The 25,543-nt window shown below is 40.9% G+C and overlaps 1 protein-coding gene across 4 annotated transcripts in view; it reads right to left on the reverse strand.

The window, feature by feature from the left end:
- Positions 1 to 25,543, reverse strand: part of LOC137618093 (sulfide:quinone oxidoreductase, mitochondrial-like) — a 296,155-nt gene that overhangs the window by 84,464 nt on the left and 186,148 nt on the right. Inside the window, exon 1 of one of the 4 annotated variants that reach the window (XM_068348075.1) lies at positions 4,383 to 4,516. The exons of the other annotated variants lie outside the window; for them this stretch is intronic. The gene's annotated coding sequence lies outside the window, so the exon portion shown is untranslated. Of the gene's footprint in view, positions 1 to 4,382; positions 4,517 to 25,543 lie in introns of those variants that run through there. 4 annotated transcript variants of the gene reach the window in all.

The following is a 25,543-nucleotide window of genomic DNA, read 5'->3' on the forward strand; positions in this document are numbered from 1 at the left end:
ACTTTCTATTTTAAATAGGTAGAAGAGACTTCTAGGAGAGGGACACTCCAAAATAAAACCACCGTTCTCGAGTCTTGGGTAGAGGACCTATGGCCTTAGGACTTGGGTAGTCCTATGACCTACGTAACATGCTCTGCTGCTGTCTTGGGTTTGAGTTCTCTTGCTTCAGGGTACACTCAAGAACATTATTCTACGTTTCCTTTCCCTACTGAACTATTTTACCTGTTGGGGCCCTTGGGCTTATAGCATTCTGCTTTTTCAACAAGTGTTGTGGATTAGCTGGTAATAGTAATAAGTGCATAAAATAGATTTTCTGTCTGTTAGTTTAAGCGGATATTTTATTTGCATAGTCTTATTTTAGCGATATTTTACATTGTATCGATAAGTATTAGTTTTACATTGCCCATAACGTGCGAAACATAATTGGCTCTGATACGATGTAAACGCCCGCCTGAAAAAAAAAAAAAAAAAAAAGGCTAGAATATCTAAATATAGCAATTCTTCCTAGGTATACAGAAATCCGTATACATTATACAATCTTGGAAAAATCTGAAATAAAATATTAGAAAAATCTGCATGTTGCCTACCATACAGATTAAGAGAAAACATTTAACATGCATATACCAATAAAACACACACTGATAGACTGACTGACAATGAATGAACATATAAACAATATGGTAAGAATTTGTAACTATCATATTAGAAACATAGCATTTATTAGTAAATACTCAGATGAAAAATCTATGGCCATACTCATTAAACACCACATATTTTCAAGAATTGATTACTGCAACTCACTGTTCTATGGATTACCAAATTATCAGCTGAAGAAAATTCAGAGTACAAAATAGAGCCGCTAGATTAATAAAAGGACTACACAATAGTGAAAGAGTTACCCCTGCACTAATTAAATTACACTGGCTTCCGGTAAAAGCGAGAGTTGAATACAAGCTACTCTTACTAACGTTAAGATAGAGAACCAAAATATCTAAAAGAACGCCTGAATAAACTAGAAACAAATGTTAACATAAGACACATGAGTGACAAACAGGCTATCTGAACCAAGAACAAATAGTAAATTTGGTGAAAGGGCTTTTAGCTACTGTGCGCCTAGACATTATAATAAAACTGCCAACTGAAATGAAGGACCTAAAGGGAGCAACTGAATTTAAGAAGAAACTAAAGACATTACTTTTCACAAGATCATATGATTTGGAAGAATGCTACAATCAAAGAATTGTATAAGTTATAATGAAAATGTTTCGATAGATGATTAATATGGACCCGCCCGAGTAGTTCACTCGACTTCAGTGGAGGGTTGGATTTAAACCCAAAACAAGAAAACACACACACACACACCCCCCTCTGAAACCGAATTAGATATTTTTATTTTGGACATTGTTTCTTAGGAGTAGGACCAACCAAATTTGCTCACCTGTAAACGCTCCCATAGACAGTCCTGATCACACTCCTAAAAATCATGACAACTCACAATATCTAGTGAGGCATCCATTTAATATATTTTGTATTGGAGCGAGTCTTGAATTTATGGGTAATACATAAAAAAGTATATTTTCATGAAATCTTTGCAACCTGTTAATGATCTCTTTACTTACGGAACTTCAAGAATAAATAATTTTGGAGAAAACTATGAATTTCTATTATCTATACATTTCATATGGATAAATTATGCGTGGTTAATTATACATTCTTTTTCATGCTGAAACTTTGAATGTAGTACTACTGAAAATACTTACGAATATAGACTCCTTTGTATTGCGAGTCCATTATTCATTAATGATACGATCCTCTTCAGTACTCAATAACATTAACTAATTTTCTGAGCATGAGGCATCCAGAAGTAAGGTCTATAGTTGGTCAAAATAATTTTCTAATCATTCATGAACTTTCAAGAACTAGTCTCAAGTTGTCATATTTACTACATTGGTTACACACAAAAATTTCTGATGAACTAAGAGAAACCTTTTTTCGTGTTCTATTTTGTGAGCTCGATAAGCATAAATTATTACAGTAGCCTACAACTAATATAATTAATTTTAATACCACGGGCCATTGTGCCCCAACTTAGATTTTTATTACTAAATAGAATGTACCTAGCAGAGTCATCTAGTGGCAACGAGGTAAACATTCTCGTTACACATTTTTGACGGTACTGTCTTGTCTTTACATACAGCAGCTCTAAGCATAATCCCTGTTTGGGTAGACTGCGATATTGGTTGGGAGTGGTCATGATAAACACTTCGCCCTAATCGTCTGAATACCATCATTCCACGTGATTACCAAAATATATAAATGAATAATGACATGTTTGTTTGGCCTTGTTCGTTTATTTGAAAAATATCTTCGCAAATGAATTATTATGATACTTGGCTGCTTATCACATTGCCAATGCTTATAAAACCAGTGGAATAAAGAAAAAAATCAACAGATAATTTACGTGGTTTGTCTCACAGACTTTTGTACTTATTAATGATTGATTAATTTTAAGATAATCAAACGGATATATATATATATATATATATATATATATATATATATATATATATATATATATATATTCAAATAAGCCATATATATTTTTGATACATTAATGTCTGGATTCTCTTAACGACCTCGGGATCAGAGCCCCAGGCGAAATCACACAAAGACAAGAGCTTGGCTCCGGCCGGGAATCGAACCCTGGTCGGCAAGCTTGTATAGACAGTGACTAAGCCACTTGGCCACGAAGAAAGATTTCTTCGTGGCCAAGTGGCTTAGTAACTGTCTATACAAGCTTGCCGACCAGGGTTCGATTCCCGGCCGGAGCCAAGCTCTTGTCTTTGTGTGATTTCGCCTGGGGCTCTGATCCCGAGGTCGTTAAGAGAATCCAGACATTAATGTATCAAAAATATATATGGCTTATTTGAATATGAAAAAAACGTAAAAATGTGCAATATATATATATATATATATATATATATATATATATATATATATATATATATATACATATATCCTTATTAATTTTCAGTCTTAGGACTAAATTGATACGAGCAAAAGTAAGATAATGTTCAATGACAATGTAGACAACACAAAGGTTATGGACGAACCTCTAGAGATTGTTAACGAATATACTGTACATACTTAGCACATGCACTGGCATGAGGCCGAAATTAAAAGAATGATAAGAGGATGGAGAGTTTTTGGTAACTGAAATGAGTATGTCACGTAAAATGCCACTTTCTCTAAAAAAGAAAATATTTAATCAATGGGCCTACAAGTATCAACTTATGCACCAGACACTGGGAGCCTTACTAAAGACTTAGAACATTAGTTAAAACCCAAAAGAACAAAGAATAAAGATGGGAATAACACAGAGACAAAGAACAACATGGATAAGAGAGCAAACTAACGTAGAAGATATTCTAACGTGAAAGAAAAAGAAATGGGCATGTAATGAGAACAGACAGTAGACAGACATACAGAATAACAGAATTGGTCTCTTAGAGATTGCGAACGAAGCAGGGGAAGGAATAGAAGACGATGGACTGACGAGCTAAGAAATTTGCCGGTATAGACAGGCATAGAAAAACCATAAACAGACATGTGTGGATCGATTATTAATGTTTTCTGGCCTCCTGACATACTACGCCGAGTCGCTAGTGAAAGGCCGTTTCATATAAATTTATTACTAAAAAAAATGTATACATAAATTTAATACTTGCCAATCGTTTGATTATCATAAAGGATGATGAAAAAATCCAAAAGAAATCCAAACGTCAAATCACTGCAATAAGGACAAGAAAACTGCTGTTAGCTAATGTTATGAAATCAGAATTAATTAATATTAAATCATGGCAGGTTGGGGGGGGGGGGGGGAGATTAAGAGACAATATAAAGACCTGGACAAGCTTCTATTTGGATGACTATCCTGACGGTATCAGTTCCAGCTAGTTTAGCGCGGAAACCAATTTAGTTTTTTTTTATAATCCCTCCCCGCTTGCTCAACATATCTTGCCTTTGTTTGCTTTCCCAAAATTTATAGAACCTCCTATAGTCCATTTCTTTTATCGAGGCAGATTTGCACCGACTCGCAGCGGTGCCCTTTTAGCTCGGAAAAGTTTCCTGATCGCTGATTGGTTAGAATTATCTCGTCCAACCAATCAGCGATCAGGAAACTTTTCAGAGTTAAAAGGGCACCGCTGCGAGTCTGTGCAAATCTGCATCGCTAAAAGAAATGGACTATAATTACTTTAAGAAGAGGAGAGCTGCAGGACTGCATAATTTGGGAGTAAATGGAGAGCGTGGTCTTGTAAACAAATACCCAAAATTGAAACGACCACCAATGCAAATATACCCTACATATGCTTGGTACTCACCGTATCAATCCTGGCAAAAACAATTGGTGATGTTGGCAAGACAGATATCACATAGCGATGAGAAGTGCCTCGGATCTAAGATGTTATTACCACTTTATACTGAATATAGACTGACAGGGTGTCTATTTCTGGCTGTCTCTTGCCGAACCTGAATGTGTATTCTCCGGGTATCTGAAAATGTGACCTTGTGTTCTCCCTGGTAGCTCAACGACGTAGGTTTCCAAAAATAAATACGAGAAGTCGAACTGGTTAACAACCGTTAACAGTTACAGGAGGGACACTTGAGTAACAAGCGTAAGTTTTAAAAAGAACAGTTATATATACTTAAAATTACAAGTCCTTTCTTACTCTATAACATAATAAAAAAGAGTCATAAGTAACCATATACATGCGAATTTACAGTCAGTATAGTCAAAGGGGAGAGATAAAAATTTAATCTAACAAATTTTCTTCCAGAAAGAAAAGCTAGAAAAATTCAATTATTAATGAAAGCACTTATAGTGTTGGCGCCTACCACCAACTATGTTCCTAAAACACTGATATACTATTGGGAAGTTCAATACTCAAAATAGTGAAGTTGAAATGTTCGAATAAAAAAAAATATATAACATTAAATTCCAGAAATTTCAAGATTAAAGGCAAGTACAAGATATACATTATAACCCTATCTTCAGCGAACTTCCTTCTTCTTTAAAAGTGTAAGACCCCCTAGATAATCAATAGAAATACTAGCAAATGAAATGGTGCGTAGTTCTGGTCTGAAATCTCTAATCCTTTTGACTAAGTTTTACAATTCTGCTATTGAATCTTGACAATGAACACACTGTTTAAGAACTTTATTGACTACTGAAACGTGTTTGGAGATATAATTTCGACTCAATTCAGTAGGAACAGAATAACATCCTGTGTATAACAATTTTATAACTGTGAGCATCCCAGATAATTAATTTGGTTAAACATTTGATCTTCAGGCAGCAGTAAAGGGAATTTTTCATCTAAACTATAATTCCATTGCTTAAAACTTACTTTTTACTCTCAACAGATCATATTCATCCACAAACAAATTAAGCTTACCCACAGTAAAGGAATTTCCTTTAAGGAAGTTATACCTTCCTGAAAATAAGAACACTGGAAAATGTTTAACTTGTTCTACAAATATCAACTGACGTACTACTAATGTAGAATAATTGGGTTACCATTAATTGTATGGCTTTGCATTCCAGCTTTTACTTTCCATTCTTTTTAAAGTTGGGAAAACTTTACGGTAAACTGGGTTAAGCTTCCTGAAATTTAGACATTTCTAAATATATATTAGTGTTAAGAATTTAAGGCCACCTCTGCAGTAAACCGATTAGAATGGGTCTCCACAGCTGATTCAAATGTTGACAATTCATAATTTTCACACATCAGATACACTGTAATTAGGTCCAGAGATAAAGAAAGAGTTCAGCATCTGCCGACGAATTCAGCTGTTGGATAATGGGTCAGCAGGGTTATTCTTCTAAAAAAAAAAATATCGACTTTAACTGGAAAAATTCACATCACCTCTGTATGCTATTCACCCTATTTAAAATAAAAGGAGAAAGTTTATTTAATTTATCTAGCTTAATAGATGAGGAATTCAGCCAATACAAAGCGCAGTGTGTGTGTTTAAAGTTATTAATTTTCAATGGTACTAAACAAGGAGCCTAGCCAGCTCTTTGCGGATATCAATGGCACACTCAACACCCTAGATGTAAGACATGTAGCTCAAGAGAAGACATGATTTTACTTTTCAATTGATAATTGAAGAGTCTATTTTCTAGCAAGCACAAAACTGAGCATGTCCGTCTCAATATGCTGCAAATCAAAACAACCTTGAATTTTACGACATGCATCTGGAAAGACAACACTATTGAAGCTGCCTCCTCGAGGACCTAAACTACTTTTACCGGATCACCTGCCAGTATACCTTGTCATGGACAACTCTTTTGTTCATAACTTCAAAGTCGTTTATCGTTTGCTTTACAGGGCAATGTCATACGCATAGACTGGCCTGTAAAAAATCTCCTGACCTATGATTAGCTGTATCTTCTCAGTTGCAATTAGTTGTTGTCTTTGTTTACAAATTCCCAAACACTTCTAACATCATAGCCATCATCCAGTTAATTATTCCTTCGAAAATGATATTCATTTAGTTTACACATTTGAACAAGATCCATTACTTATTTCATTACCAAGTATTTATTTATCTTAGTTGGATTTACAGAATTCGTCCAGACCGTATTTTTAATTTTTACATACAACAGAATTTAAAACTAATTTTATTTAAAAAAAAAAAAAAATTGCTTCGAGTTTGTTTACATAAAATTTAGCTTTTAAGTCATCATTTATCTAAAATATTAAATTTTACTGGTATTTCACCCCTACCCTTTATGACCACATATTTCCTATATATATATATATATATATATATATATATATATATATATATATAGATAGATAATATATATATATATATATCTAATATATATATATATATATATATATATATATAGATATATAGATATATATATATATATATATATAGATATATAGATATATATATATATATATATATATATATATATATATATATATATAATATATATATATATATATATATATATATATATATATATATATATATATATATATATATATATATATATATATATAGATATATAGTATATATATATATATATATATATATTATATATAGATATATATATGTATATATATATGAAATATATATATATATATATATATATATATATATATATATATATATATATATTATATATATATAGGAAATATATATATATATATATATATATATATATATATATAGGAAATATATATATATATATATATATATATATATATATATAATGAATACCATTGGTCTGATTACATTATACTTGAAATGTAACAAATTCGAAATAAAGTCACGCAGTTACTTCACTATTTGAGGTCGATAATAGCTCTCAAAAGCAGCAAACGGCTGTAAATTTCATCCTACTCGATGTCACACACACGTACGTTTCTTAGTAGAAATATTAAGTAATAATGTATCCCTCTGATAAAATGTTACTAAAATATCTTATGAGTATATATTTCGAGGAAAATATGTAGTACTTTTAAAAACAAAAATCTCCTGGTCTGTTCCCAATAGCTAGAGTGATTTAATGAAAATTCGGGCAGGTTTTTTCGAATAGCACAAAGTCTCCGAAACTTTTTGTGGAGGCAAATTCCAGTCTTTTGATTGGCAATATCTTCTTCAACTGTGATTGGTGATTGTCTATCCCTAATACAAATATGTTCTCAGCTAACCTAGTAGCTAGGACACAGTCAAGTATTCCTTCGAATATTCCTTTACTTGATCAAAACCCTTTAACAAGATCCATTATTTATTCATTACTAAATTAATAACCATTCTAAGTTAGTTTTTATTCATCCCGTTTAATTTTCATACATATGACGATGACATTTAAGTAGTCTGAAAAGAATATTTTTTTTATCTTTTAGATATTCAAATGATTATCAATTATAGACTGATCCTTCAGTAATCACAATTTTCTTTTGGATGTATATTTATTAATATCCTCATTACTTATATCAGTCATTATCATGTTCACTATTTTGTGGGATCAGGTTGAGAATTTTGAGTTTATAGTTATTGACTTTATAATAAAAACCTACTCCGAGTCAAAAGTTCTAAAGGAATACATGGTAAACAACAATATATAGGCCTGAATTTCCTCTTTATAAATTAGTTATAAAATTATTAAAACAAGGGCTTTAAGATACAGAAGTAGTCTTCTCAGCAGAAAAAGTTCACATTCATAATTTCATTTTGCCACTACTGAAAGCAATTGAGAATAGGCTTCTTGTTTTCTTCTGTTTCTTTTGAAAACTCGAATCATTGCACTTAAGAAATCAAAACAGCATCACCAAAACTGATTGTTGAATATGCCTACTTGTAAAATTTTCACTAACAATCTTGAAATTAATCTATCATAATAAAGTGCACGTCTCCTTAACTATTGATTGGTACATATGTTTTAAATTAATTTCCTGATAAAGGTACAGGTGTAGGCCTTGTACCGCCGAACACCTACACGCGAGCGATTATGTAAATTATATCTCAGTATGGAATATACGGTTAAGGATGCAGGATGCAGACAGAACTACTACTGTCAATAAGGGCAAGGTTCCCCTGCTGTAAGGGACCAGATAAGCAGCCCTTAAAGTAAAATGAAACTAAATAAACAACTTGCATTCTGCATACTGTATTTTAGTCTTAAGTCTTATGCATGTATTTCAAGCCTAAACGAGTGATTTAAATCAGAGTTGACAAAATATGATAATAAAGAGAGAGAGAGAGAGAGAGAGAGAGAGAGAGAGAGAGAGAGAGAGAGAGAGAGAGAGAGAGAGAGAGAGAGAGAGAGACGTCTGAAAAGTTTTTTTTAACGTTTTTAATTCCACAAATAGTTTTATTTTTTAAGCAAACCAAAATGTTTCTTTAGATCAAGAAATAGATGTTAATCTCGAAAGGAATCGGTTTTACGAGAGAGAGAGAGAGAGAGAGAGAGAGAGAGAGAGAGAGAGAGAGAGAGAGAGAGAGAGAGAGAGAGAGAGAGAGGGGGGGGTTTCTTGAAATTAGTGTAGGGCGTGGTTGATAATGCAAGCGGTTAATCTAGACTGCACACGCGGAGAAGAATATTAATATATTTTATTTGTTTAACCAAAAGAAGAAGAAGAAGAAGAAAAAAAAAACACAGCAGCTGTACGACAGTTATTGTAGTCCATAAAATTGCCTAAAACAAAAGACTTGTGTATAATTATAAGGGATTGTAAGTATTTGTATTTGAATGAATGGCATGTATTCATACGATGTGAGCATTTCAAGGTATTGCAAAGGATTGTTTTAATTATTAGTAAAATAGGGATTTTGTGATTATATATGGTCATTCAGTATGCCGAGTTAGTCCTTCGATAATGCGGATATAATAATTGACGCGAATTACGGTGTGATACTCTTAAATACATAATTTATAAAAAAAAAATTAAGTCCTGTAGGGGTTTTCCGTGTGTGACAGTCCTTAAAGTAAACAATGAATTTTCAGACTTTGGTTTGGTTCGGTTCATGCCTACACCTTTCACCTAAATTTCACTATTCCTTCTACATTTCTGCAAAATATGCTCAAGAACGTTGTATTCCACTATATTTCATCACCACCAACAGTTTACTTTACTCTTTTTACTTTTTAGGAGTTTATTTCTCGCCCTCCATCAGACACTAAGAGTTTGTTCAGGCGGGCCTTGGTGTGAAAATAATTTCTTTCCAGCTTATATTTTGCTCTGAATCTTTTCAGTTATTCGCTAGCATTTGTATTCAGGCTTAATAGTTTTCTAATCACTATTATAACACTTTCCAAAGCGATAGGACTTCAGGTTTTTCTTGAAAGCTGCCACATTTTTGTTATTCTTGACATCAAGTGGAAGGTCGTTGAAGAGTCTCTGTGCAGCATAACAAAAACATTTATTGCATGAAAATTATTTATCAAGTGTGATACATTACCACATACTCATTTCAACTTCCTTTCTTTACAGGAGGAGCAGAAAGTGAAATGTGGTGTAATGTATTGTAACCACAAGAGTAGGAACTTTTGTGGTCACACTATGTGTAGGTCTCATGCCGCCTGCGTTATAACTACTGAAACCTTGCGGTATTGGGACCCCAAGAGCTGCAACGTCTGCTCGGCATTAGTGGCCGGGGGTTTCGGCGACCCCAAGTTACCGGAGTCGGGGGACGCAGCACGCGAGAAGCTTCGCAAATGGGTACGAGGGTTCCAGAAGAACTCTCTGGGACCGTACCTTCCAAATGACAGGAAGCGTAGCTTGCTGTTCCCTAAAGCTGGTGCTGATGCCGTTGTGCCCCAGACACGACCCGGCCCTCCCTGCGTCCACATCGCAGTCGAGGCGGAAGTCAGTGAACCGATGCAAGGAGGAAAGGAAGTCTGAAGTGTCCACAGACACAGAGAAGATCTCCTTCGGGATGATCCCGAGGAAGAGTCTACCCTTCCTCCAGGAGGAGATGAAGACGTCAATTCGTCAGAAGCGGAGGAACCCCTTCAGCCTGTGCCGACAGCAGAGCTGACACCATCTACGTCTTCGGCTCCTACCCCTCCGTTGGACACCATGGGTCAGGCAGTTTTGGCCCATATTACCGCCCTAATGGAGAATCTTTGCAAGGAGAGCGAAGAAAGGGAAGTGAAGATCACAAGAGAGCTTTGTGAAGCGACTCTGACCGCCGCCTCCCGAGGGTCTTACAAGTGACCCAGAGTTCAAGACCTGCTATCCTGCTCTGAGACCAATCCCTGGAGGTATGCAGAATTCATGCCTATTACCAACGGCAAGCTCTACATCTCGGAGAAGATGGGAGCAGTCCCCGAGGATGACATTCAGTCCTGGCCGAACTTTAATGCCTACCCGGACTGCTTCATTCGATTGAAGAATGAACCAGCGTCAAAAGAGGAGACAGAACCGAAGGAGGTAATGGTATTCGACCATGACAAAGCACAGGCTCTCTTGACTAGTAGCCTGAAGAAGGCAGGTTATACCGACTCAAGAGTTTCTGCATTAAGCAAGAAACACCCTACCTTTCTTGCTCCTGCTTCAAGAGCCTTCCTCTTTACGTCGAAGGCGTTCCAGACTGTTGCCAAGGCAGTTGAGGCAGGCAAACCATGCCCTACACTAGAGGAGTGTAGGCCTCTGTCCTTAGCCCTGCCCACGGATGAGAAGGAATGGAAGGAGGTCCACCTAACCTTCGCAGTAGGAAAGCTAGATGCAGATATCGCGGGAAGGCAGTTCAGCGAGAACCTCCCCAAGCTGTCGGACTTTCTCTTGCGAAGGGAGCAGGAGACAAAAGAGAGGCTAGCCGCCTTCCTGTCCCTCCAGAACTGCATAGAGATGTGTGCAAACCACAACAGCACCCCAGACATGCTCACGGTCCTGGCCAAGATGTATATGGCCACCCTTGTAAAGGACCTTTACGCCTTCATGAAGGCTAGGAGAACCTGCAGGGAGTTCGTGTTTCCTGCTGCGATTTCTTCCAGCATCTGGGGTAAGGACCTCTTCCCAAAAGAAGCAGTCCAAGAGGTAGTCGAGAAAGCCGCCACGGAGAATTGGAACCTTCTCTAAAAGTGGGGCATCTCCTCAAAGAGGAAGTCTTCCCCGGATGCTGGTCCCCAACTAAAACGGAAGACAAAGAAGCCAAGACTACCTTCTCGGCCTCTTCAGTAACATCCAATGGTCACCATGACCGCGATGCCCCAAGTGGTCGCTCAGCCACAGACCACCTTCCAAGTGGTGCCTCAACAGCTGGTTGCCCAGTCACCAGCTTTCAACCCAGGGTTTGATCCCTTTGATCCCTGGGCCCACAGCCTAATCAAAAATGGACTACGATGGAAATGGAACAGGTCTCTACCTTCATTTCCTCTATTCTTCCAACACTCCACTCCCTTACTGGAAGAATAACTTTGGAACTCTTGAGCAAAAACGTTATAAGGAAAGCAAAGTCCATCAAATTCCAGGGAAGGCTGTTTTGTGTTCCCAAGAAGGACTATGACAAACTCAGAGTTATTCTGGACTTGTCACCACTCAACAAATTCATCAAGAACAACAAGTTCAGGATGTTAACCCTTAAACACATAAGGACCCTGTTACCAAAAGGGGCGTACACAGTTTCAATAGACCTGGCAGATGCTTACTGACACCTTCCTGTCAGCCACCCCCTCTCCTCCTACCTAGGATTCAAGCTTCAGAAGACAAAGTATGTCTTCAGAGCAATGCCCTTCGGACTAAACATAGCCCCAAGGATCTTCACAAAACTTGCGGACGCAGTCGTACAACAACTACGCCTAGAAGGCGTTCCAGTAGCAGCATATGTGGATGACTGGCTGGTGTGGGCAGCATCCAAGACTGTTTATCTGCAAGCATCCAAGAAAGTGATCCAGTTCCTGGAACATTTGGGATTCAAGATCAACTTCAAGAAGTCTCGCCTCTCTCCAGCTCAGGAGTTTCAATGGCTAGGAATCCATTGGAACTTAATGTCACACCGCCTCTCCATTCCACCAAGGAAGAGGAGAGAGATCGCTGGTTCTGTCAAGAGACTACAGAAATCCAACAGGATCTCAAGACGCCAACAGGAAAGAGTACTGGGCTCTCTCCAGTTTGCAAGCAATAACAGACCCAGTGCTAAGAGCACAGCTGAAAGATGCGTCAGGAGTCTGGAGAAGATACGCATCAAATGCTCGAAGAGATCTACAAAGCCCGGTACCGACCTTACTACGATCACTTCTCAAGCCGTGGTCAAAGGTCACGAGCCTAACGAGGACCGTTCCCTTACAACCACCTCCCCCATCGTGACCATCCACACGGATGCCTCGACGGAAGGATGGGAAGGTCACTCTCATCAAAGGAAAGTCCAAGGGACTTGGTCATCCCTGTTCAAGACCTTTCACATCAATATTCTGGAGGCTATGGCAGTCCTCTTGACGCTGAAGAGTATCCCCTCACAGATCAGCCCACATCAGACTGGTCTTGGACAGCGAAGTGATAGCGAGATGTCTGAATCCACAAGGCTCGAGATCGCCCCACATCAACCATGTGATGTTAGCCATCTTTCGTTTAGCGAAAAAGAAGAGATGGCACTTATCGGCAGTTCACCTACAAGGGTTCCGCAATGTAACGGCGGATGCTCTATCCAGGCTAAAGCCAATAGAGTCAGAATGGTCCCTAGACGCAGACTCATTCTCCTTCATCTTGGAAAAAGTCCCAGAACTGCAGATCGACCTCTTCGCGACGAGCAACAACAAGAAACTACCTCGATATCTACCTGTTCTCTCCAACCAATCTCCTGCTGAAGGTCCACAACAAGCTGAGATCCTTCAAAGGAACTGCAGCACTAGTGGCCCCCAAGTGGCACAAGAGCATTTGGTTCCCTCTGGTGATGGAACTGAAGCTGAGGCTGGTCCCTCTACCGAACCCAGCTCTATCTCAACGGGTTCAGAAGTTGACTGTCTTCGCTTCATCACAGAGAAGCCAAAACCATCATCTCATGATTTTCTCGCCTTGGCAGTGAAGTAAAGGTTTGGGATCTCGAAAGGCAGTACTGTATAGACTTCCTAGAAGAATACAAGTCAAAGTCAACCAGAAGACAATACGAATCGTCTTGGAAAAAGTAAGTTGCTTTCGTAAAAGCAAAAAGGCCAAAAGAAATCTCAATAGACTTCTGCCTGTCCTTCTTCATCCACCTTCACGAGCAAGGTTTGGCTGCCACCTCAATAACTACTGTAAGTCAGCCTTGACTAGACCTCTTCTATACGCCTTCCAGGTGGACCTGGCGAACAAAATCGTCAACAAGATTCCGAAGGCATGTGCTAGACTTAAACCTGCAGCCCCTCCGAAGCCCATTTTATGGTCTCTGGACAAAGTCTTGCACTATGGTTCAGCCTTGAATAATGAAGATTGTTCTCTTAAGGATCTAACACAAAGAGTGATTTTCTTGTTCGCTATAGCCTCAGGGGCCAGAGTTAGTGAAATAGTAGCTCTATCAAGAGACTAGGGCCATATTCAGTTCACGGAAGCGGGAGAACTGAATCTCTTTCCTCATCCTAATTTTCTCGCCAAAAATGAGCTACCCACCCTGGAGAATCTGCCCTCTGAAGGAAGATGTCTCTTTATGTCCAGTATGTCCCCTGATATTATACGATATCCTTAAGAAATATCTTAAGGATTCTCGCGCCAGGAGTTAGAATTCTGGAGACCTATGGTCAATTCTCTGGCAGTATCACTGTAGCCAAATATCCCTTAGAAAGCTGTCTATAGGAAGCTTCCATCAGGACGACATGGCCATCTCACCCAAAAATAGATTTTTTGCTTCGCTTCAAAATCCATTTAGCAAGCTTCACACACAGATAATCTTCACTTAATTGTGCTCCATGCATATATGAAATGTATAAGCACTAAATTATTTTATCATCTACTCGTGCTTGATAATTTCAACAAAATTGAAATATGATATTTTCATAATAAAATAAATTTTTGAACATACTTACCCGCTGGTTATATAAGAATGGCTAAAGTCCCTGGACGCCTGGCAGAAATTCAAAATCTCGCGGCAATCGCAGATATGCCAGGTGTATACTAGCGCCCTCCCGGTAGACAGGCCGAACTATTCCAACCAATTCAGACCTTCCATGCCCCTTGGTCTCTAGAGGGGAGGAGGGTGGGATTATAACTTATATAACCAGCGGGTAAGTATGTTTCAAAAATTTATTTTATTATGAAAATATAATTTTTGAAAATAAAACTTACCCGCTGGTTATATAAGAATGGCTTGGTGGTGGGTCAGGGACTGCAACGTAATTGGAAATTCACTTAAAAGAGTTAAATATAACAAACTTAAAGAGGTTCGTACCTGATAAGGAAGCTGACTGCAATGGTTCTCTGCCTCATTGTCTGCTATCCTTAGGAGATCCAGCGGTCCACCCAGGGGGCTGACGATCTCTAGGAGCTGTTAAACGGTGCCATAACCTATAACTTTACAGGACCTCAACTAATACCCTTGCTCCGGGCACTCTCAAGGAACAAATGACCACCTGACCAAATCAAAGATTGCGGAAGACTGTCGACCAATCTCCACATACAACCATAAAAACTATACAAGTTCCAAGAGGGAGAAAAGGGTACTAGGAATTAGGGGAGCGTAGTGGTAGATCCTTCACCTACTACTGCATTTGCCGCAACAAATGGACCAAAGTTGTAGCAGTACTCATAAAGAGTCTGGACAAATTTCAAATAATGGGATGCGAAAACAGATTTACTTCTCCAAAAAGTTGTATCCATTATGCTTTGCAGGGAACGATTTTGTTTAAGCCACCGAAGTAGCTACGGCTCTAACTTTATGCATCTTAACCTTGAGCAGCTTAAGGTCCGCCTCACCACACTGGGTGCAAGCCTCTCTAATCAAGAGCCTTATAAAAAAAGATAAGGCATTTTTCGACATTGGCAGTGTAGGCTTCTTAACTGCACACCAAAGAGCCTCTGAGTTGCCTCTCAAATTCTTTATTATGTCCAAATCGAACCTTAGTGCTCTAACAGGACAGAGCACCTTCTCCAACTCCTCGCCCACTACATCATAGAGATTAGCAATCTCAAAAGACTTAGGCCATGGATGGGAAGGACGTTCATTCTTGGCCAGAAAATCAAGCTGCAAGGAGCATATGGCTTTCCCATCTCGGAAACCAATGTTCTTGCTCAAAGCGTGAACCTCACTGACTTTTAGCTGTTGCCAAACTAACCAAGAAAAGTGTCTTCAAGGTCAAGTCTTTAAAAGAGGCCGAGTGCAAAGGCTTGAATCTGTCAATCACGAGGAATTTAAGAACATCCAAATTCCAGGCAGGCGATTCTTGTTGTCGACTCTTAGAAGTTTCAAAAGACCTAAGAAGATCTTGCAAGTCTTTAGTGTTGGAGAGCTCCAAATCTCTGTGTCTGAAAACAGCTGCCAGCATACTTCTGTACCCCTTGATGGTCGAGGAGGAAAAGTTATGCTTATTTCCAAGATCTAAGAAGAAATCGGAAATCTGTACTATAGAGGTACTGGATGAAGAAACTGAGTTAGCTCTACACCATTCTCTAAATACCTCCCACTTGGGCTGATACACCCTCAAGGTAGAAGTCCTCCTTGCTCTTGCAATAGCCTTGGCTGCCTCCTTCGAAAATCCTCTAGATCTTGGGAGTTTTTCGATAGTCTAAAGGCAGTCAGACGTAGAGCTCGGTGGTTTAGATGGTTTCTTGCCAAGTGAGGTTGTTTGAGAAGATCTGCTCTTAATGGTAGGCTTCTCGGAACGTCCACCATCCATTCCAGTACCTCTGTGAACCAACTTCTTGACGGCCAGAAAGGAGCCACTAGGGTTATCCTGGTTCCCTCGTGAGACACTAACTTCTGTAACACCTTGTACAGGATTTTGAAAGGTGGGAACGCGTACACATCCATGTGTAACCAATCCAACAGGAACAAGTCTTATGCGAGTTGCCTCGAGATCAGGAACTGGCGAGCAATATGTCTCCAGCCTTTTCGTCTTCGAGGTTGCAAACAGGTCTACGAGAGGACGACCCCACATTTGCCACAGTCTCTTGCAAACGTCTAGGTGCAATGTCCACTCTGTGGGGAGAACTTGATTCCTCCTGCCGAGTCTGTCCGCACTTACGTTCTTGACTCCCTGAATCAATCTTGTCAATAAGGTAACTTTCCTTTCCTCCGCCCATACAAGAGGAGGTCTTGCTATCTCGTAAAGAGACTTCGAGCGAGTCCCGCCTTGCTTTGCTATATAAGCCAAAGCCGTGGTGCTGTCGGCATTGACCTGTACCACTTTGCCTAGGACTAGTTTCTCGAAGCCTTTGAGGGCTAAATGCACTGCTAAAAGCTCCTTCCAATTGATATGGAGGTTTTCTTGCTCCTTTGTCCACAGACCTGAGATCTCTGCCTTCCCTAATGTTGCTCCCCACCCTGAGTTTGAGGCGTCTGAAAACAACAAGAGGTCTGGGCTCTTTTGCTCCAACGAGAGGCCCTCCTGAAGTTTGTGTACGTAGTTCCACCACTGAAGGTGTGCTCGTATGGGATTCGTAATGGGAATACTTTCCCCTGTCGATACTGTCTCCTTTCTTCCAATGATAATCGAGATGAAATTGAAGGGGGCGTAAGTGCAGCCTCCCCAGTGACACAAACTTTTCCAGTGATGAGAGGGTCCCCAGAAGACTCATCCACTCTCTCAGCGAACTGACGTCCTTTTTATAAAGGCACAAAGCTTTAGGAGAGCTGATTGAATCCTTGCAGGCGACGGAAAAGCCTGAAAAATCTTCTGGGATGGAGTCAGCTGTGACTTCTTTGAACTCACTAGGAGTCCTAATTCCTTTGACAAATTCAATGTCAGCTGCAGATCCTTCAAACAACGATCGGCCGTGGGGGCTCTTATGAGCCAATCGTTCAAGTACAGGGAGGCTCTGATGCCCCTTGAGTGTAGCATGCTCGCCACATTCAGCATGATCTTCGTGAATACCAGAGGAGCTGTGCTGAGACCGAAAAATAAGGCCCAGAACTGGAAGACTTCATTCCCGTACATGAACCTCAGATAACGTCTGCAAATCGGATGTATTGGGACATGAAAGCAAGCGTCGTGGAGGACTAATGATACCATCCAGTCGCCCTTCCTTACTGCTGCCAGCACGGTTTTCCGAGTTTCCATGGTGAACTTCGAATTCTGAACGTAGCTGTTGAGGGCACTTACATCCTGAACTGGCCTCCATTCCCCCAAACTCTTGGGGACCAAGAACAAACGGTTGTAAAACCCTGGCGATTTTAAGTCCTGCACCCTCTCTATCGCTTTCTTCTCTAGCAAGAGAGACATCTGAAGCCGCATGGCTTGTCTCTTTGGTCCTTCCCTGTATTTGGGCGAGAGATCCATAGGATCTGTGGCTAACAGAGATTTTGAGAAGAATGGGATTTTGTATCCTTCCTTTAAAACAAGAACGGACCAAGGGTCCACTCCGCTCCTCTCCCAGGCCTGACAGAAGTAATTCAGCCTGGCCCCCACTGCTGTCTGAAGGAGAGGGCAGTCAGAGTCTGCCTCGACTGGATTTAGCTCCTCTTTTCTTGGACTTCTTCATGTCGGGTCTGAAGTTACCCCTTACGGCAGGTTTACCACTAAAGGGCTGAGCGGATGGTGAAAACGAAGTAACTTCCTTTGGTCTACGGGAAGGGAATGAAGTAGGCAGCACCTTCCTAGCCGTCTTGGCAACCAGATCATGGGTAGCCTTCTGGGTCAGCGCAGCGGCAACTTCCCTTACCAACTCTTGAGGGAATAGCGCAGAAGACAGTGGCGCAAAAAGTAACTCCGATCTCTGAAAAGGAGTGACCCCCACGGAGAGGAAACAAACACATAGTTGAACCGTCCCTAACTGCACTAACTGCCTTGTCCATGCATGACATTGGTTGAATGAGGTTACTAGTGTCAGTGCCCTTCATTTCCGACACTTTCCTCCCCAAGGCTCCCAGAGACCAGTCCAGAAAGTTAAAACACTTCAAAAGCCCTGAACATCCCTTTCAAGAGATGGTCGAACTCAGACATAGACCACCACACTTTAGTCTTCCTCATAGCTAGCCGACGTGAAGAGTCTACTAGGGCAGAGGCAGGAACTCCCAAGCCTAAGACTTCTCCTGTCTCATACCAAACACTAGACTTGGAGGCTAGTCTGGCAGGAGGAAAAGCATAACAAGTCTTGTCAAGGACTTTCTTCGAATCCATCCACACTCCCATTAACTTTAACGCCCTCTTAGAGGAGCGAGAGTGTACCATCTTCGTGAACATAGACGCTCTTGCTGCTTTACCAAGGGTAAATTATGAAGGCGGAGAACGCGGGGCTACAGGAGTAAAATGGTCTGGGAATAACTCCGTAAAGACCAGCATTAACTTCTTGAGGTCCACCGAATGTTGAGGTGGTTTATCCTCTTCTCCCTCTGAGATACCGTCCAACGGTTCATTCGGGAAGAAAACCTCATCCGGCTCCTCCTCCGAAAGAAAATCAGCCGCCGCAGCAGTGCCTTGCTCAGAGAGGCACCGTTCCTGTTTAGATGCATCAGCGCTGAAGTGCGCGCGTTTGCGCTGTTCAATATTCCCATCCGCATGACGTTCACTAGCCTTGCGCTTGTTGTCACATTCGGTTTGTAGAATAGTATCCAACTGACGCGAAGCGACAAGGGTCGACTGACGTCTGGCGTCATGAGTTGGCTGACGTGTGGCGTCATGGGTTGACTGATGCGTGCCGCCATGGGCAGACTGACGTGTGGCGTCATGGATTGACCGACGTGTGCCGTCATGAGTAGACTGACGTGCGGTGTCATGGGTTGACTAACACGTAGCGTCTGACTGACGCTGACACCGATGCTCCGTATCGCGTCCGCTTCTGTCCTGCCGCTTAGCGGCCCGCTCCGATGTTCGGCGAACGTTGTCGCGTTTGGAAGACAGACGTTCGGCGCTATGAGCTGCTGAGAAGCAGTTCCCTGACGAGACGCATCCACCTCAATCTGTCGTTGAACACTGCGGCTGGGAGATCGCCTGTGCAACAACGCGTCATTACCGGAATCAACAGCCCGCCTGTGCAACAACGCGTCTAAACCAGAAGACTGACACCCAACCGCACTGCCAACAGCAGGCTGATAAGATTGCAAAAGCGACGAGTTGCTGCTTCATGCCCAACAGCATAGACCATTTGGGATCACCCTTAGGCGACAGGCGTGCAGCCTCTTCCAACGCAAATTCGCCTTCCTCATCGCTTCCAAATCGCTCCCCACTTTCGGGAGACGAACACCAGTGTGATGGAAGCGGCGGTGCATGAACCATTACACCAGAACCAGGGATCAGCTCCGAATCTGACTGCACAAAACCTTTATCTATTTCAGAACTCCCGTTGGTGTGTTTCGCAGGCTAACCCTCGCCAAGGGACTGAAAACGCTCGGGTGTATCCCAATGGTTACAGCCAGGCTCTAGCGGAGGAGAATCGTATTGCTGTACCACTGCGACTGCTTTCCTCTTAAGAGGTCTAGAGGCTTAACGCCAGACCTCGTCACGCATAACTTCATCCGAAGATGGCGATAAAGCACTAACCTCACTTTTCCTATGGTGAGGGTGAGCGACCTGTGATACGACAGCAGGTACGCTCGAGGGGACGTCTGCGCGAGTGATAACGCCTCTCGTCCCCTTTCGCCGTTCGACGTTACTTCTCCCATGGGTTCGGGAGCTTGAAAGAGGTCTAAGGCTAGGCGAACGACAAGATCGCACAGACGCACCCTCCACAACACTGAACACTTTAGCCGAACTTTTCGCACTTGATAGGTCGCCTGTGCAACAACTTTTAAGCAAATTAATTTCGGACATAATCTGGTTCTTGTCCGCCGCTAGCGATTCAACTCTTCCGCCGAGAGCTTGAATCGTGAACAACATATCCTTCATCGTAGGTTCCTTCGGTTCTTGATCTACCACTACGGGGAAAGGATTAGGATCAATGACATTGGATACAGGTAAATCTACAGAACGAGAAGAACTGCGTCTAATTCTGTCTCTCTCTAGTCTTCGAGTATAGCGCTCAAAAGCTAACCACTCACTTTCGGTCAAAGAAAAGCATTCTTCGCACCGATCCCCAAAAGTACAAGTTTTACCCCTACATTTCACACAAATCGTATGAGGATCAACAGAAGCTTTAGGAAGACTAGTATGACATCCTTTATTACACTTCCTATATACAGGGGAGGGGTCGGCCATATTGAATAGTTATGAGAGAGATCAAAACAAACAAGGGTCAAAACTATCTAAATAAACCCAAAACAACAAAGATTTCAAGATAATAAGAAAGAAATCAATAAAGCGAAAGCCCAAAACCAAAAGACAGTGTACATCACCAAATAAACTGTCCAAATCAAAGTAGGTTGCGAGTGAATTCCAATCGTTCCAGCCAGCAATGGCGGCAGGGAAGGTCTGAATTGGTTGGAATAGTTCGGCCTGTCTACCGCGAGGGCGCTAGTATACACCTGGCATATCTGCGATTGCCGCGAGATTTAGAATTTCTGCCGGGCGTCCAGGGACTTTAGCCATTCTTATATAACCAGCGGGTAAGTTTTATGTTTAAAAACTATTTGTTTAACTTATCCTGTATAACTGAATTCAGTCAATACACCTGTTTTAAGCTAAAAACAGAAATAATTATATGACTAATTATCTTGCCCTAATTGATTATGACTAATTGATAAAAAGTCCAAAAAGTCTCATTATGATACCGTTAATCAAATTAAGGAAATCTCGACAAAGAATGAAACTAAAAGGACAATACCTGTCGACTTTTTCAAATTGTCATCAAAAACTTATAGCCTTTGTTGGCTTTAATTATTTTACAGATACAGTAACTATGTTAATTGGAAAATTCGACAGTGTCACCTGGTCCTCTCTCCCTCCCCCACCAATTATAGCGACTTTCTCCACCAACCAGTTACAGTCTTTAATCATCTGTTGTCACAGAAGCATGTTTGTGCTGTCACTCCAACATTGACATAATTACTGACTTTATTTAGACTTACTTTTGGTTTTTGATACACCTATTCACCCTCAACTACACCTTGGATTTTTTACCTTCTGTGGATTTTGGTTCCTTTATGGAATTTGTTACTATGAATATGCCATCTGACCGAGAGACTACACTCCAGCATTAATTGTCCACCAGGATAAGTATTGCTTGCCTTTGTTGCCTATTCCCTTTGTCAGCCCTATAGGGGTATCAAGGGCTGACAAAGCAATGAATTCAGGGAGTGGCTATGGTATAAGAATTGCTTAGAATTATTAATGAAATTGCTACTGGGGCAAAAACGAAGCATATACCAATCAAAAGGAGAGCTGTATCTGTTATAACAACCAAGGATGAAGAAAGGCAATGTTGAATGGAACACTTTAGTGAGGTCATGAATAGGAGATATGAAGGGAATAATTTGAGTGATATACCTAGAGCTGAGGAAGATCTTTGTGTCCATGAATGAATTCAGTGTGTTTGAAGTAGAAGCTATTCTTAGAAAATTTAAGAGATGGAAAGCCCTGGATACAATGGAATAACTGCCGAGATGATATTGACTGAAAATGAATGACTCCCAGAATACTTTACAAGATTATTTTGTGGAATGTGGCATGGAAAGACAAAACCTGATGTTGGTGAAAATGGCAAAAGAAGATCTGACTGATTGCAATAATTACAGAGGCATGACAATTCCATCAGTTGTCATGAAAATATATAGTTTGCTTATTCTAAAGAGGCTCGAGAGAAAGATTGATGAAAAGCCGAGAGATGAACGTGCGGGATTAGAAAAGGTAGAAGTTGTACTGACCAAATTTTCATTTTAAGACATGTACGGCAATGAGTAAAATATAGGAACACACAGTTGATGGCATTTGTGAACTGAAAAAACCTATGATAGTGTACACCAGCCATTTTGTGGAGAGTTCTGTGTTATTGTGGAGTTCCTCAAGTATGTAATTTGATTTAGTCTGTTCATGAGCATATTAAGTGCCAAGGTAATGTTAGTAGAGTACTATCAAATAAATTTCCAGTGGAAGTTAGCCGACCTAGAATTATGCTGATGATGCTATCCTTATTAACAGAACACCACAAGATTTGCAGTCCTTGCTCACCAGAATGCAGGAAATATCACAGGAGTTTGAGCTCAAGATAAATAGAAGAAAGACAGATGAAAATGGAATGTGCAATGGAAGATGAACTACCAATGGAAGGAGAAAGGATTAAAGAGGTAGAATAATTTAAAATAGTATTTTTATTATAGAACAAATTTTTAAATATACTTACCGGGTAGTTACATACATATAGCTTAAATCCCGCGTTTCGACGCGGCACGGCAGAAATTCAAATCTCGCAGCAATCGCCACCATGACAGTAGGTGGTCATGCACGAGTGCCATCACTCATAGGGTACCAGAACCATACCCAACATTCTTCAGAAATTCCATGCCTCTGTTTTCAGAGGGGAGGAGGGAGGGCCCTTTTATATATGTAACTACCAGGTAAGTATATTTAAAAATTTATTTTATAATAAAAATACCATTTTTAAATATGTAACTTCCCTGGTAGTTACATATATATATAGCTGATTGACACCATTGGTGGTGGGTCGAAAACCTCATCCCATTGGGAATTCGTATAATTATTAATAGCTACAATTAGTAGTACTAACAATCTGGTTCTTACCTGATAAGGAAGCTGGCTTCACAATTATCCTGCCTCATTTTGCCTGCATTCCTTAAGAGACTCAGCGATCCACTCAGGGGGATGTAAAGTCTCTGTGGGGCTGCCACAAGGTCCATGACCTAAGTGTGGCTAGACCTCCACCCTTGCAAACCTGGCATAGCCATGGATACTGAATCTGACCACCTACTCCAAAATTTTAAAAACACTATAAAATAAACTAACTCGACTTGCATCCCAGACTGTGGAAGATTGCGACAACCTTCACATACAACCTGTGAACACAAGTACAGTACAAGAAAAAAGGCAAGGGTATATATTAAGTTATAGGGAAGAGGCAGTAGACCCTTCTCCGACTATGACGCTGGAGGTAACGTACGGACCCAGGGAACAGCAATCCTCATACTGGTTTTGTACATCTTTGAGATAGTAGTCTGCGAAGATTGATTTACTTCACCAGAACGTAGCCTCTAAAATTGACTTCATCGATTTATTATGCTTGTAAGCAATAGAAGTTGCTACAGCTCTAATCTCATGTGGTTTCACCTTAAGGATTGGTTAACTCCTTTCCTCACAATTCTGGTGAGCTTCTCTTATCAAGTCCTTGATGAAAAAAGCTAGAGCAATCTTTGATAATGGTAAAGAGGGTTTTTTAATAGAACACCAGAGGTTGTCTGTTTGTCCTCTCAGGTTTTTGTATGTGTGCAGATAAAATTTTAGAGCCCTTATAGGACAAAGGCCTCTCTTCTTCTCCCGCCCAGCTAAGTGAGATAGCCCTGGGATGTTAAAAGATCTAGGCCAAGGTCGAGAAAAATTCTCGTTTTTCGCAAGAAAGCCCAGCTGAAGGGAGCAAACAGCATTGTCTCCATTAAAGCCCACCTTCTTGCTGATGGCTTATAACTCACCTACCCTTTTTGCTGTAGCCAAAGCAACCAGGAACATTGTCTTTTAGGTAAGATCCTTCCAGGATGCCTTGTCCAAGGGTTCAAACCTACTTGAGGTTAAAAAGGCCAGAACTACATCCAAGTTCCAAGAGGGAGTTGGATTGTCCTTCCTCTTAAGTCGTCTCGAAAGATCTAACGAGATCTGAAAGATCCTTGTTACCCGACACGTCAAGGTGTTGGTGACGAAAGACAGAGGCTAGCATGCTGCGGTAACCCTTGATGGTAGACACAGCCAGCTTCTCTTTTGTACGCAGATTCAATAGAAAATCTGCTCTATTGGCTATAGAGGTACTGGTAGAGGAAAGCTTGTTATTCCTGCACCATACTCTAAATATGTCCCACTTGGATTGGTAAACCCTAATAGTGGATGTCCTAGCTCTGGCGATAGCTCGTGCACCCTCCCTTGAAAAACCTTTCGCTCTTGCCAGCTTTTCTCTAGTTGAAAGGCAGTCAGATTGAGAGTGCGGAGATTTTGGTGGTATCTCTCTAAGTGAGGCTGTTTGAGTAGATCGCTCCGATTTGGTAATGTTCTGGGGGTATCTACAAGCCACTCCATCTCTCTGCAATCCAAGGTCTTGTGGGCCAAATTGGAGCTATCAGAGTCATGCGGACGTTGGGTGATTCCCTGAATTTTTTCAGGACTCTGTCTAGGATCTTGAATGGAGGAAAAGCGTACACGTCTAGACCCTCCCAATTTAGAAGAAAAGCGTCCACTGCGGCTGCTTCCTGGTCTGGGACTGGAGAGCAAAAATCCGGCAACCTCTTTGTCATTTGCGTGGCGAAGAGGCCTATCGAGGGTTGACCCCACAACATCAAAAGGTTGGTGCACACCTCGTGATGCAGGGTCCACTCTGTGGTTAGAACTTTCCGCCTCCTGCTGAGCAGATCCGCCCTGACGTTTTTCTCCCCTTTTATGAAGTGAGTAATCAAGGTTATGTCCCTCGCTTTCGCCCAGAGGAGTAGATCTCTCGCAACCTCGTTAAGTGAAGCCGAATGAGTGCCTCCCTGCTTTTTTATGTAAGCCAACGCAGTGGTGTTGTCTGCGTTGATCTGAACCACTCTTCCTCGGACCTCCTTCTGAAAAGGAACGAGGGCTAGGTGAATGGCCACTAGCTCTTTTGAGATTTATGTGCCATTTCCTCTGCGACACTACCCACACACCCAATATTTCGGCCTTCCCGAGTGTTGCACCCCACCCAATGTCTGAGGCGTCTCAGTACAACACTAGGTCGGGGTTCTTTTAATACAGTTCAAGCCCTTCCTGGATCTTGTTGGCATCGTCTCACCACTCCAAGTGATTCCTGATCACCAGAGGGATCGGCATCCACTTTTCCAGACT

Source organism: Palaemon carinicauda, chromosome 24, assembly GCF_036898095.1.
Source record: "Palaemon carinicauda isolate YSFRI2023 chromosome 24, ASM3689809v2, whole genome shotgun sequence".
Classification (NCBI taxonomy): domain Eukaryota; kingdom Metazoa; phylum Arthropoda; class Malacostraca; order Decapoda; family Palaemonidae; genus Palaemon; species Palaemon carinicauda.